The sequence below is a fragment of the Triticum urartu genome, chromosome 1A, assembly GCF_056163025.1.
Source record: "Triticum urartu cultivar PI428250 chromosome 1A, HENAU_Tu73, whole genome shotgun sequence".
In the NCBI taxonomy this organism is placed as follows: Eukaryota; Viridiplantae; Streptophyta; class Magnoliopsida; order Poales; family Poaceae; genus Triticum; species Triticum urartu.
In genome coordinates this window covers 199,169,264-199,184,246 of record NC_141873.1, presented here as the reverse complement: position 1 = coordinate 199,184,246, position 14,983 = coordinate 199,169,264, and positions in this window count along the sequence as shown.

The window sequence follows — 14,983 nt, the reverse complement described above, 5'->3', positions numbered from 1 at the left end:
CGTGGAAGAGAAGGAAGAAGAAGCCTGGACAAGTTTCTGGAAAGCCCGAAACTTCCGGCCCCCGGAACCTCCGGCCGTCCTGGAACTTCCGGCCCGGGCGCATCGAAGCTGTCCGAGAGTGTGCCAACTCTCTGGATAGCCCGGACCTTCACCCGGAACCTCCAGCGCGCGGACCTTCCGGCCATCCCCGGAACTTTCGACCCTGCCTGCAGGCAGACACTCGGGCTGAAGCCCATGTATCCCCCCTCTCACTTACCCCTTCGTGGGCTAGCACTATATATACTCCCCCACCTCCTCCTAGTTAGGGTTAGCGTTGGTTTAGCTCATTTGAGAGATAGAGCTACGCTCATCCATATCGGATCTCCTCCATGCGAGAGACTGCGGCCTCTTCGGAGAAGATCCCTTTGGATTCAAGCCCCCTTTCTAAGGAAAACCCCCCCCCGTGGATTCATGACCTCCTCCCGGAGAAGACCGGCTACCCTTGTATCATCCTTAGTTGTCCGTGGATCGTGTATCTTACTCTATGTATTCAGGGATCTAGCACGTGTGTGACTATCTTGTTGGTTTGAGTGTTCCTCTCCTATTTCCCTTGTGTTTCCCCTCGTTTTCCCCTTTGTGTTCTTCGTGTTCATCGTGGGATTCTGCTCCTTTCATGAAATATCGGGCGATTAGGGTTCTACCCTACATCATCTTGGTATCTAGAGCCACGTTGATCACGATTTTGGAGCCTCCCCTCTTTGTTTTCTAGCCTAATTTTGTTGTGTTCTTCCCCAATTTCGAAAATCCCCACCAAAAATAGCCCCAATTTTTTTTGTGATTTGTTGGTTTGACGAAGTTTTGTTGATTTTGATACATGGATTCGTTGTGTCTCAAGTGGATCTAGAATTCCCCATCTTTTCCCCCATTTCTATCCAAACAATCTTCCCAATTTTGACCTTGGAAATCAAGTTTTTCCGCCCCCATTCTCAGATCTGGAATTTAGGGTTCATCCCAGAAGGAATTCCACGACCCCCGGAACTTCCGTCCCCCGGAACTTCCGGGCTAAACAGAGAGTTTACCTAAAATCCCCCGGCTTCCCCGCACTTTTTCCGCGATCCTCGGAACTTCCGGCCACCCCCTGGAACTTCCGGAGCCCGGAACTTCCGGCCCTAGGCCCGGAACTTCCGGCCTAACCATAAACTTTCCCTGAAATTTCAGCATCAGCCTCTTTCACCGTTTTGGTCACAACTTTTCGCTCCGAACTCCGATTTGAGTGTTCTTTGGATCGTTTTGAAGATATCGACGTGCCCGGGGACCTCACCTTGGTTTCACCACCTTTTGACCCCATCAATTTTTTGGAATTTTGGCATCTTTGCCTAGGCCTTCCACCATATCATCTGCTACACCATCATTGACTTCCGCAACCTAACCAATTTTGTTCTCCATTGCATATGTGGTTGCTTGAGTAGTAATTCGAGTCTCCTAAGGTGTTTCGGCTACTTAGGGACGGTTGCTTCCTCATCAACCACCACCACCACTTCCGCATAGGCTTACCCACCATACACTTCCGCCACCCCAACCTAACCCAATTTTGTTTGTGTTGTGAGTTATGTCTCCTAAGGTGTTTCGGCTACTTAGGGACCGTGCTTCCAACTTCGACACCGTGTATAGCCCACCACCTTACCCTCCATTTCCGCATTGCGTACTACACAACCCATCATTGACATTCCGCAATTCCATTGAGCTTCCACAAAACCATCGCCACATCCCGATAACACCATTTGACATTTGCGATTTTGAGTTCGCGGTTTTTTCCGTTTCCTAAGGTGTTTCAGCTACTTAGGGACGAGTCTCCATCATCTTGGTATCTCCATCAAGATCACCGCCACTCATCATCGACACGGACGGTAACCTCCATATCATCTTGGTATCGTGGTACCCCTCCATTGTATATTCCCTTGCCATTACATTGATAACCCCTAGCCCATTTTGCGTTACTTGCCTATCGAGACTAGCCATTTGAGTATTGCCGGCAACGTTACTTGTGCACATTAGTGATCTACACCATACATTGCACACATACCATATCATATTGGTATCATATCATCTCGTGTGCCTCAAGTTTGTTCCCGCATATACACAATTACTATCTTGGTTTGTGCATTTCGCAAAGTGGATATACAAAAAAAAGAAGAATAAGCTTTTAAGAAAAAGAGAGAAAAACAAAAGAGCTTGTAAGCAAGTGCCATAGCATCATACCCCATTGCATATAAGATTGTCATATCCCGTCATCTTGGACCATAGCACCGGAACATCATACATATATAGCATACTTGGGATAGAAAGTTGATACATTTTGCATCTTATAGGCTGTGCACAAGTGTCATATCTGCCTATAGAGCAATCATGCTAGCGTCTCTCTTGAGTTGTGCAACATGAGCATTTTCTATGGTTTCCACATTTTGTGCTCATCCTTGGTTGCACAACCCCATTTATCTACCCGTGTGTGCGTTTCCGTGTGCCATTCATTACTATTGGTCTACTTGTTACACTTGCGAATTTGTGAATCTCTTTCAACATTATTGACTCTTGCTAACATTTTGCATTAAATTTTTGTGCCACTATCCTCACCGAGCTCCACCATAAGCCTTATTTGTGTAGGTGTGAGAAACCGACAAGATTTGGTACCAATTGTGCTATTTCCTTGATCCACCTTCAACTTCGGTCAAGGTACATTTGGTACTGTTCTTCTCTTTCTCCCACTCATATTTGCTCGAGTCTTGTGATGGATAGGCAAGGCATTTCATCTTCGGTATACAACAACAACGACGAGTTTGATGCCACGAACAACTCCACCGACGCCAAGATGCAAGCTCAAATGGAGGAGATCAAGGCCCTCATCAAGTCCTACAAGCGGTCTTCCTCATCTTCGAGAAGACGCTCAAGAGCACATGCCTCCGAGCTACCATCTCCGGCAAGATCACATGGGCACCGACACCATCACCAACAAGGACGTGAAGGTCAAGAGCTCAACACCAACAACTGCTCTACGACTTCACCATCCCCCTTGGCATCTTCACCAAGCGACTTCAAGGCATCTTCGCCTACGGACATACGGCATCTTCGGCAACAAGCACCTAAAGACTATTCTCAAGAGAAGCTCCCCAAGCTCAAGTCCGTGACTTCCACGAGCTACTATGACCTCGACACCGACCACGAGATTCCTTTCTATGTAACTCAAGAATCCGAGGAGTATGTCGAGTGGGAGCACCTCATGGACGACTACCTCAAGCTACATCAAGTTCGTCCCGAAGATCAAGTGAAGTGCGCCACAAGGAACTTCCACGACTACACGTACACATGGTGGATTCACACACCTTCGGAGAGCTACGACATGAGTTGTCCCAAGACGAAGAAAGTTTTGCAGCGAGAGTTCGTGCCTCCAACCTACACGGAACAACTTCTACGCCAATTGGAGAACACCATCCGAGGATCCAAGTCCATCGATGAGTACTTCAAGGAGATGAAGATTGCCTTGCGACAAGCCGGCATGGACGACCCCATTTCGATGAAGTTCCACTTCATGATGGGATTGCACAACGACATCTCCAAGACGATCTTCCTCGCGAACTACAAGTCCCTCAACGACAACTACATTGGTGCTCTCAAGGTGGAACAAGAACTCATGAAGGCCAATGCTTCTCCACCCCAAGCTCACCTCATGACGACCAAGCTCCATGAGAACGAGCATGAGGCTAGTACCACCATGATGTCCAAGCCCGACAAGCTCCAAGACGATGCTCCCAAGTTCGACCTCACCTCCATCCCTCTTTGTGGCATTGATGGTGCTGAGTCTACTTCGACTCTTTGTCAAGACGGTGTGGCGACGAATACAACTATGGAGCCATTTGAGGACCAAGCTTTGAAGGCGAGCAACAAGGTGACGAGCAATGATGATGCTTCCATCTTAGGAGGCGAGAGTGATGATGTGGCATCTTCGGCCTTCATCCACATCGACGACAACGAGACGGTTGAGCATGGGATTTTCCCTTCGATCATGGCGACATGTGATGATTTGAGTAACTTTAGCCACCATATTGAGAGTCAGAGTGACTTCACCGCTAGCCCCATATGTGATGTGTTGCCACTATTCCCATGTGAGGAGAGCCACAACCCCACCACTTGAGTGAGATGAGTGACTCCACCATACGTGAGATTGAGTGCACCTATTTTGTGGGAGTGAGTGAACCACCACATAGAGAGAGTGAGATAGTTAATAGGTCATGTGAGGCCACTTTCATCACTAACGACTTGACCTCTACCTCTATTGCGTCTTCTCATTTGGTGCTAGGTCCCATATATGATGACGCGCCAATTCGCGACGACTATGTCCTACCTTTGGACAAGACGATGGCTATGGTGGAATATGATGCACTCCCACATGGTTCCATCACGATGATGATCTTGACCACCATTTGGTCTTACACACCTCACCTACACCACTAGAGTGGAATGAACAAGGTAACATAGGTGAAGGTGATGCTCTAGTCCCACTAGTGGACATTCTTGACATTGATGGCTTGCATGATGTTGATCCCCCTATTGACATGCTTCATGCTAGTATGATTTCCCCATGCGATGATTTACCCATTTATGATGAGTTTTATGATTGTCACGTGGAGTCTATTAGTTGTGATGCCATGTTGCATAGGATTTCTTGTGATCATTCTTTAGGTCACATCATGTTTGACAATCCGCTTGACTTGTCATATGCTATGCATGAGATCAATCATATGTCATATTTGCAATCTCATCATAGTGACTATGCATATGCTATTAAAATAAACCCAATTTGCACATATGATATAGATGACAAGCCTATGGTTATTGGCATTTGTTTCTCTAGTGATGATATTGACATGCTACCTTTGCATCATTTATCTCATATGCCATGCCATAACCACCTAGCTTTGGATATGCATTGTTTTGGATGTTGTCCATTTTCTCCATATGATGTTTCCAATATAGCTCATGAGGAGACCCCCATAGTTTCCTCATACATGTTAGGAGATTTTTATCCAAACCATCCATTGCATGATCCTCATACTTATGTGCACAATATGTTCCCCGTGAATAAACATGCTATTGATGTGCCATATAGTTGCATTCTCAATTTGTGTCCCCATCGTGTCATACACAATAACTATTGTTTCATGATGGATGACATGTTCCTATACCATGCACCAAATTTCTTTGAGCGATGCTTATCTCGTGCTAACTCTCACGTGCACATACACATCATGATGGATGATGTGTACATTTACCACACACACAATTTCTTTCGTTTTTGTTTCTTTTGTGTAGGTACCCATGAATACTTGTCAACCTCGCAATCCCACGAGTTGACAAAACGAGCTCTAGAGAGCAACGATGACTTGGGATCCCATGGATTATCCTTCCCACCGCTTTCTTCGCGCAAATACTTCGCGCATTTATTCTACATGTCCCTCACATGGTTATGGATTATTGTCCATTACATATTCTATGCCCATCTTGCCATGTTCACTTTGCATGATATGCTCATTCCCATGACTTTTCCATGCATTTGTGACCCATGCTTTGCATTACACATGATGATTGATTCTACTACTTGTATGTGTATTTGCAAGCTTGGTGGAGATATCACTTGTTATTGCCATATTTGTTGTGTGCCCCATGCCTATTATTATACTATGATCTTGCTTTGTGTTCGTGCTTGCGATATGTCATGTGCATTGCCTATGCCTATTATTTGCTCACATGACATGATTGCCACGATTTCGTCTAGTATGTTGCATCTTCGCACTACTAGCTTGCACGACTTGTTTCCTATGATTGCTTGCCTTGTTGCATCACCGATGACTCATACTTGCTCACTTCATGCGGTTGATGACAACCATCTACATGCTTATCACATAATTATTATTGCTTCTTGTCATATATCTCCATATGTTGCCTCTCTCATGCTAGATGATTTGCCATGTATTGAGTGCAACTATGCCTTTAGTCTTGCTAATGAGATTGCCCCCATAGAATTCTCGCATATATTTGGAGATTTGGACATATTTTTTGTGAAGCATGCTTGTCTTACCTCTTTGAATCATATACCTAGTGCCATGAATATTGCCATTGTTGCATCAGATTATTCACGCACTTGTGCTTCTAATAGTTATGTGCAAGAGAAGAGAACCATCATGATGGGTGATGCGTTTATCTACCATGTGCATACGTTCTTTGTTTTGTTGTGTGCATGTGTAGGATACTTGGACCTTGTGTCAACTTCCACGTCACGTGAGTTGACAATCCGAGCTCTTGAGAGCGAATCACCTCCTACCACGATGATTCTACATCGCACTTGCTTGTACTTCGTCATTGTGAAGGACGCACAAGGACATGCTTTCAAGGTGATATCCTTCTCTTTTGAGAACCCCCAAACCATGAGACTTGGACCACTTGATTGCACACTTGTTAGAGATCTTGCTTCAACTTCTCATTTTCACCATTCCATGCATCATGATATATATGCCTTGTGTGTTGCATCCAATTCTTGGATTACTTGTTCCTCTCACATGTTTGGTTGCAACAATGTCATCACTTCACATATGCCATGTCCCATTGATTGCTACATGCTTGTCTTGATTGCCTCACACATGATGAACAATTGCTCTTTCTATTGTGTTGAGTGCCATACTATCTTCACTACACCCTATGCACATTATGCTTGGATTGTCTTGCACTTGTCCCATGTGTTTAGACACTTTATTTTACTCGGGTTGTGAATGATTCATATGCCTACCATAGACCTTTCATTGAGCAATTTGTGAATGCTTGCTATGAACTTGAGGTAGATGCTTCTTCTCTTGTCACACATATTTGCATCACTACCTCACATTTACATGCTTGTTTCCATGATGTCCTTCTTTGTGCTCAATTTATGTGCTTACATGCCATGTCACAATCCTTTGTCACACCATATGCTATGCTTGATGACAACACTTGTTGGGTGAATCACCTCTTGAATGCTTGGTTTTGCACTAACGCTAACCGCATTTGTTTTTCCAAGTGTTTGTTCTTCTTGCTCCTTTTGAAGGAATCACGAGACGATGCAACATTGGAGAGTGCCCATTTCAAGCTTCAAGATGACGAGAACTTGGTGATCGACCACTACTACACGGCGACGCCATCTCTTTCCCGTGGTGATTTGGATTTCGATCCAAGGTCGGATCTTTCCCAAGGGGGATGGGATGATGCAGAGCATCCTATGGACATCACCATGTCAAGAGTTCATTCGGCAAGTGACACGTGCGATATCTACTTCACATACATAAAGGTGAATCCTCTCCTTTACACGTGCTCACTTGACCCCTTCGAGGATGGTATACTACTTGACCCTCCATCGTGCATGCATAGGTATTGTCGGAGCTTCACGAATGTCGAGGAGGAGTGCAAGCGCCAAGGAACAACTACACCATCCGTGAGGGAAGCGTGGAAGAGAAGGAAGAAGAAGCCTGAACAAGTTTCTGGAAAGCCCGGAACTTCCGGCCGCTGCCCGGAACTTCCGCCCCCCGTAACCTCTGGCCGTCCCAGAACTTCCGGCCCCGACGCATCAAAGCCGTCCGAGAGTGTGCCAACTCTCTGGATAGCCCGGACCTTGGCCGGACCTTCGCCCGGAACCTCCGGCGCCCGGACCTTCCGGCCATCCCCGGAACTTTCGACCCTGCCTGCAGGCAGACACTCGGGCTGAAGCCCATGTATCCCCCCTCTCACTTACCCCTTCGTGGGCTAGCACTATATATACTCCCCCACCTCCTCCTAGTTAGGGTTAGCGTTGGTTTAGCTCATTTGAGAGATAGAGCTACGCTCATCCATATCGGATCTCCTCCATGCGAGAGACTGCGGCCTCTTCGGAGAAGATCCCTTTGGATTCAAGCCCCCTTTCTAAGGAAACCCCCCCCCCCCCCCGTGGATTCAAGACCTCCTCCCGGAGAAGACCGGCTACCCTTGTATCGTCCTTAGTTGTCCGTGGATCGTGTATCTTACTCTATGTATTCAGGGATCTAGCACGTGTGTGACTATCTTGTTGGTTTGAGTGTTCCTCTCCTATTTCCCTTGTGTTTCCCCTCGTTTTCCCCTTTATGTTCTTCGTGTTCATCGCGGGATTCCACTCCTTTTGTGAAAGATCGGGCGATTAGGGTTCTACCCTACATCACCTTTGTCGACTCGAGTGCATGGTCAACAGCCGGATTGCCTGGTTTCTCTCTAAAGCCGCTCGCGCTTAGTTCATTGAACTGGCTTGAGAAACACTCCGCCTTCGGGATAGGGAGGTTGAAGCCGAAGGCTGACCCACTTGATGTCTAGAGATCGGATGCGTCATTTTAAAGCATTATGGAAGCACAATTTTAAGACCAATTTCACATTGGCATCAAAAAACTTGATTCAATTGAGACGTAAAGTTTTCTCATAAGTTTTTTGGTCTTTCGAGCATAGAACATCTTTAACCTATTTTATGTTTTCCTTTCAGGAAGCTGAACATCCTCTTGGTTGAGGTGTTCGGCATGATGGTCTTGCTCGTAAACTCTTTTTCGAACTACAGTTCTATGTTGTCAAAACATACACGATGGTTGAAGCTAGTTCCCGAGGAGATACGATCCTAGGGTCGGCCATGTTGCCCAGCCCAAGTCCCGGGGACTACTGCATTTACAATTCAATGCAAAAAATTTAAGTGCAATACAGTTTCCCGGGAGATTATGATCCTCGGGTTGGTCGGCCGCACCTTGATATGTCTCCAGCGTATCTATAATTTTTGATTGTTCCATGCTATTATATATTCTGTTTTGGATGTTAATGGGAATTATTTTACACTTTTATATTATTTTTGGGACTAACCTATTAACCCAAGGCCCAGTGCAAATTGCTGTTTTTTTGCCTATTTCAGTGTTTCGCAGAAAAGGAATATCAAACGGAATCCAAATGGAATGAAACCTTCAGGAGAGTTATTTTTGGAACAAACGTGATCCAGGGGACTTGGAGTGGACGTCAAGAAACAATCAAGGAGGCCACGAGGCAGGGGGCGCGCCTACCCCCTGGGTGTGCCCTCCACCCTCATGGGCCCCTTGTTGCTCCACCGACCTACTTCTTCCTCCTATATATATTCATATACCCCAAAAACATCCAGGAGCACCACGAAACCCTATTTCCACCGCTGCAACCTTCTATACCCAAGTGATCCCATCTTGGGGCCTTTTCCGGAGCTCCACCGGAGGGGGCATCGATCACGAAGGGCCTCTACATCAACTCCATGGCCTCTCCGGTGATGTGAGTAGTTTACTTTAGACCTTCGGGTCCATAGCTAGTAGCTAGATGGCTTCTTCTCTCTCTTTGGATCTCAATACAACGTTCTCCTCGAACTTCTTGGAGATCTATTCGACGTAACTCTTTTTGCTTTGTGTTGGTCGAGATCCGATGAATTGTGGGTTTATGATAAAGTCTATCTATGAACAACATTTGAATCTTCTCTGAATTCTTTTATGCATGATTGGTTATCTTTGCAAGTCTCTTCAAATTATCAGTTTGGTTTGGCCTACTAGATTGATCTTTCTTGCAATGGGAGAAGTGCTTATCTTTGGGTTCAATCTTGCAGTGCTCGATCCCAGTGACAGAAAGGGAAACGACACGTATTGTATTGTCGCTGATGTCTACTACAAAACCTTCTTCTTGTAGACGTTGTTGGGCCTCCAAGTGCAGAGGTTTGTAGGACAGTAGCAAATTTCCCTCAAGTGGATGACCAAAGGTTTATCAATCCGTAGGAGGCGTAGGATGAAGATGGTCTCTCTCAAGCAACCCTGCAACCAAATAACAAAGAGTCTCTTGTGTCCCCAACACACCCAATACAATGGTAAATTGTATAGGTGCACTAGTTCGGTGAAGAGATGGTGATACAAGTGTTATATGGATGGTAGATAATAGTTTTTGTAATCTGAAATAATAAAAACAGCAAGGTAGCAAGTGATAAAAGTGAGCGTAAACGGTATTGCAATGTGTTGAAACACGACCTAGGGTTCATACTTTCGCTAGTGTAAGTTCCCTCAACAATATTGACATAATTGGATCATAAAACTATCCCTCAACATGCAACAAAGAGTCACTCCAAAGTCACTAATAGCGGAGAACGAACAAAGAGATTATGGTAGGGTAGGAAACCACCTCAAAGTTATTCTTTCCAATCAATCCGTTGGGCTATTCCTATAGGTGTCACAAACAGCCCTAGAGTTCGTACTAGAATAACACCTTAAGACAGAAATCAACCAAAACCCTAATGTCACCTAGATACTCCAATGTCACCTCAAGTATCCGCGGGTATGATTATACGATATGCATCACACAATCTCAGTTCATCTATTCAACCAACACATAGAACCTCAAAGAGTGCCCCAAAGTTTCTACCGGAGAATCATGGCGAAAACGTGTGCCAACCCCTATGCATAGGTTCATGGGCGGAACCCGCAAGTTGATCACCAAAACATACATCAAGTGAATCACGTGATATCCCATTGTCACCACAAATATCCATGGCAAGACATACATCAAGTGTTCTCAAATCTTTAAAGACTCAATCCGATAAGATTACTTCAAAGGGGAAACTCAATTCATTACAAGAGAGAAGAGGGGGAGGAGAAACATAGGATCCAACTATAATAGCAAAGCTCGCGATACATCAAGATCGTGCCAAGTCGAGAACACGAGAGAGAGAGAGATCAAACACATAGCTACTGGTACATACCCTCAGCCCTGAGGGAGAACTACTCCCTCCTCGTCATGGAGAGCACCGGGATGATGAAGATGGCCACCGGTGAGGGTTCCCCCCTTCGGCAGGGTGCCGGAACAGGGTCCCGATTGACTTTTTGTGGCTACGGAGGCTTCTGGCGGCGGAACTCCCGATCTATCTTGCGTTCTGGAAGTTTTAGGTCACGTAGGTATATATGGGTGCAGGAGGTACGTCAGGGGAGCCACGGGGGCCCCACGAGGCAGGGGGCGCGCCCCCTCCCTCGTGGGCAGCTCCCGTATCTTCTGACGTGGGGTCCAAGTCCATGAGGTGTGTTTCCTTCCAAAAATAACTTTTCAGTTGATTTCGTTCCGTTTCGACTCCGTCTGATATTCCTTTTCTTCAAAACACTAAAATAGGCATAAAATAGCAAATCTGGGCTGGGCCTCCAGTTAATAGGTTAGTCCCAAAAATAATGTAAAAGTGGATAATAAAGCCCAATGTCAGTGGGAACGACACCTATGGGATCACAAGAATCCCTACTGTGGTTAGCCGGGCGCGGGGTCGTGAGAAGAGCGGATCTAACAGGTAGCACATAGTTTGTTTATCCAGGTTCGGGCCGCAAGGATGGGTAAAACCCTACTCCTGCTTTGGTGGATGTATATTCTTGTTCTTGAACTAGCTATGGGGCGTTAGGAGCTCCAAAATCCGAATCCCTCCTCTGGTCGCCTCGGGCCTCCTTTTATAGAAAAAAGGGGTTGCCACAGTGGCACACAGGAGGTGGAAAGGGTACAGTGCTGCGAGGTCATCCCTCGCATCACATGACAAGGCGCATTTAATGCATCTTGCTTAGGTGTCCTTGCTTTATCAGGGACGGGGGAGAAACCTGTCTCGTCCGTCGCCGCTCCTTCTTGTGTCGACACGCGCCCTGGCCAGCGACGCCTGCGATGCCATGTAGGTAGGCAGGCAGCTGAGGTGGCGCAATGATGGGTCTTCACGAAGATCTACATGCCGCCACGCGGGTGCCTGCCCAGCTGGTTGGGTCGGCAGCTGCATGCATGCGGTGGTGGAGGTTTAGTCGGCGTGGGCCTGATGGTGGCCCTGCGGGTGTCCTCGGCAAGGGCCTTGCCGGGGCCCCGACAAGGGTCTTGCCGAGGCGCCTGCTGTCATCCCTGCCAAGGCGCTTGCCGGGGGCCTTGTGGTCTTCCTCGGCTGGGATCCCGCCAAGGGTTGTCGTCTTCTATAGTGTGTATCTGATCTTGAATGTCTTCACAAAGATCTGCATGCCGCTACGGGGATGTCTCCCGAATCCTTGCCCTTTGGGGGCAGTGGACTCAAGGGTGATTTGCTCCGTAGGTGTGGGGCGAGTTGCCGCGGCAAGGGTCTTGCCGGGTTTGCTAAAACTGTCTCCCGGCAAGGATCTTGCCGGGGGAGTCCGCTTCGTCCCCTTTGCTCTTCGTGGTCTTGGCCTTGGCGTCGTTCTAGTTCTCTTGAGCTTCGGTCTTACCCTGGCTCACCTCCCTTGCCTTGCTTGGTGTGGTGGTATCCGCGGCTCAGACTGCCCGTGCACAGTTATAGGGGTACAAAAAGTGTACCCCTCTTTTTGTACACTGACAGGAGCCCTCGGGCCTGGTCCACACATACGCGCAACGCATTGTTGGGCTAGGCCCAAAAACGGTGGGCGGGCAGGCGGGGCGGTTTTTACCGCGGCAGGATTCTTCGTGCGCTGCGCTTCCCACGATTCCCGTGCGTGGCACGGCGTGGGGAGGCGCATGTGACGTGGGCGGCATGCGTGGGGTTGGTTCCCGCAGGCATGCGTCACATTGTAGTAAAGGGGCGGTTCGCGCCTTCCCCATAAACGGAGGGAGGCGTGGAGGCGCGGCCCATTTACTGAATGGGGCCGAGGCGCGGTCTTCAAGGCGTCCACTCGGTTCTGCACGTCCGCCACTTGTCTCCCATGCGCTTGGGGTGGCAAACGGTGGAGGCGGGAAACCGGGCCGTCGCTGATTGGGGCGGCGGGTCGGTCCTGGCTCCCTGCGCCTTTCGTGTCTTGATTGGCCGAGCGGGGCGGCCGAGCCCCAACCCTGATCCTTTATAAATAGCATGAGGGGGGGATGGCGTCCCGCATTCTTTCATCTTCTTCTTCCTTTAGCTTCTGCTCCTCCCTTCCATCCGTCATAGAGAGAGGGAATCCCGGTCCTTCAATAGTGGCGGCGAGGGTCGCTGCTCGACAACGCATCCCTCCTTCTCCTGCGCCTGCGGTGGCAGAGCCAGCCGCGAGGGGAAGGGGGAGGGGGCGAGGCCGTGGGCGAGGCCGGGGCGCTCGGGGAAGGGGAGGACGGGGCTGTGCGCCGGCCTCGCCTCCGCCAGCAGCTCCTCCTCCAATGGAGGGCCATGTTGGGGATGACCCTTGTGAGTTCTTCGTCAGGCTGCGCCGGCCGCTGCGCCATGGCCTTCGTCTCCCGACTCCATTTGTGCGGGAGATGGAGCTGGATCCGCCGGAGTCGTTGCGGCTGCACATGAGGGGCTGCGGGATCAGTGGCACGCGGGTCCGCGTCGACTTCGCCGCCCCTCACGTGATGTATCTTCGTCGGGGATGGAAGACGTTTGCTCATATCCACCGCTTGACGGAGGGGCTCACTCTCCATTTTAAGCTGATGGAGGGTGGCCTTCTCTCCGTCAAGGTCTTCGGGCTCTTTGGGACCCGTGCAAGGTGCTGCGTGGAGAGCTCTTCTGATAGTGAAGACTCCTCCTCGGGCGGGAGTGATGAGGAGGACAGCGGCAGCGACGACGAGGGTAGTAGGCGGCAGGATGACGGGTCCGACTAGGTGTCGGGTGCCGCTCCGTGCGGCACTGGCGACCCCATCATCCGTGTCGCCGGCTCCCTGAACTTCTCGGGGTCGTCTCCTTGGGCGGCTGGCGTTGGGAGGCTGCGGAAGAGGAAGAGGGCGGGTGGCAAGGCCGTCAAGTCGGAGTACGTGGGCACCGATGCCTTTGACGCGTGCTGACGTCCTGCCGCCTCGTCTTCGAGCTCTGCTTCCAGCGCCGCCATCACCATCCAGCCTTTGGACGACCACCAAGATGTTCTCTTGGTGTCTTCTGCCGCCCGTAGCTTGCCTAGGCGCTCCTTTTGTCCTTTTCGCCTCCTTGACCTGCCTCCTGAGGAGAGGGACAAGAAAGGGATTACGGGCACCTTATCTCTTTTTAGTTTGTAAGCCTTCGGGCCTTTGTTGAATTTAAAACTTGTAATCCCATCATTCATGTTTTTCATTCCCTATGGACTGTACCTGAGTGGAATGTTTTTTTAATGAAAAAGGGATGCTTGCCGGGTCACTTGTTTGCGGGTGGAACCCACGTCAAGGAGTAAATCCTTGATATCTTCAAGATAAACATTTCCTTGCCCGGCAACAGGCCTTGTCATCTCCCCACTTCGCTCGACCTTCCTCACGCCTTTGGCGGAGGCAGGGATGAGGCGGGTTCAGGCTCCTTGTTTCATCCTTTCGCTGCCGCGACTACGACCAAACTTGGCCCCAGGAACGAGCCCTAGGGCCTAGAGTTAGGGGAGCACGGTAGCTTAGGGGAAAACGAGGTTTCACATACCTCAATCCATAATGGAATGCATGATAAGGGATGGAGAACTTATCTGAAGCTGCAGTCCCCGGCAACCCTGGTTCGCCGTGGGTGAATCTTTGCTCTTGCAGCCCCCTGCAATACTGGCTTGCCGGGGGCTAGATGCTGGTCTGTTCCTCTTTTTTCCTCCCCAAGTGGTTCGACACGGATATCTGTGTGTCCTGTGAACCAAAGAAGACAAAAGAAAGACAAAGAGACGCACACTCGACCTCTAAGCTAGGGGTTAGTCGCCGCTAAGCACTATCAACCCTAACCAAGGACGAGACTCGACCTAGCATGCATGCTATAACTTAGGGTGCCAGTGCTTCATTTATTTATGCTCAGGGTCTGCGCCTGGCTTTGTACAAAGGGTTACATGCGTCATCGGCAAGGCTCGTACAAAAGGTGGCTTGCCGGGGGGCCCGACAAGCCGCGCCTCACGGGTAAAACTTGCGAAGATGCTCAATGTTCCAGGAATTACTCACCGGAACAGCATCTTCGGTCTCCAGGCGGACTGCGCCGGGCCTGGTGACTCATATTACCCGATAAGGACCTTCCCACTTTGGCGTCAACTTGTTGGAATTCTTGGCCGAT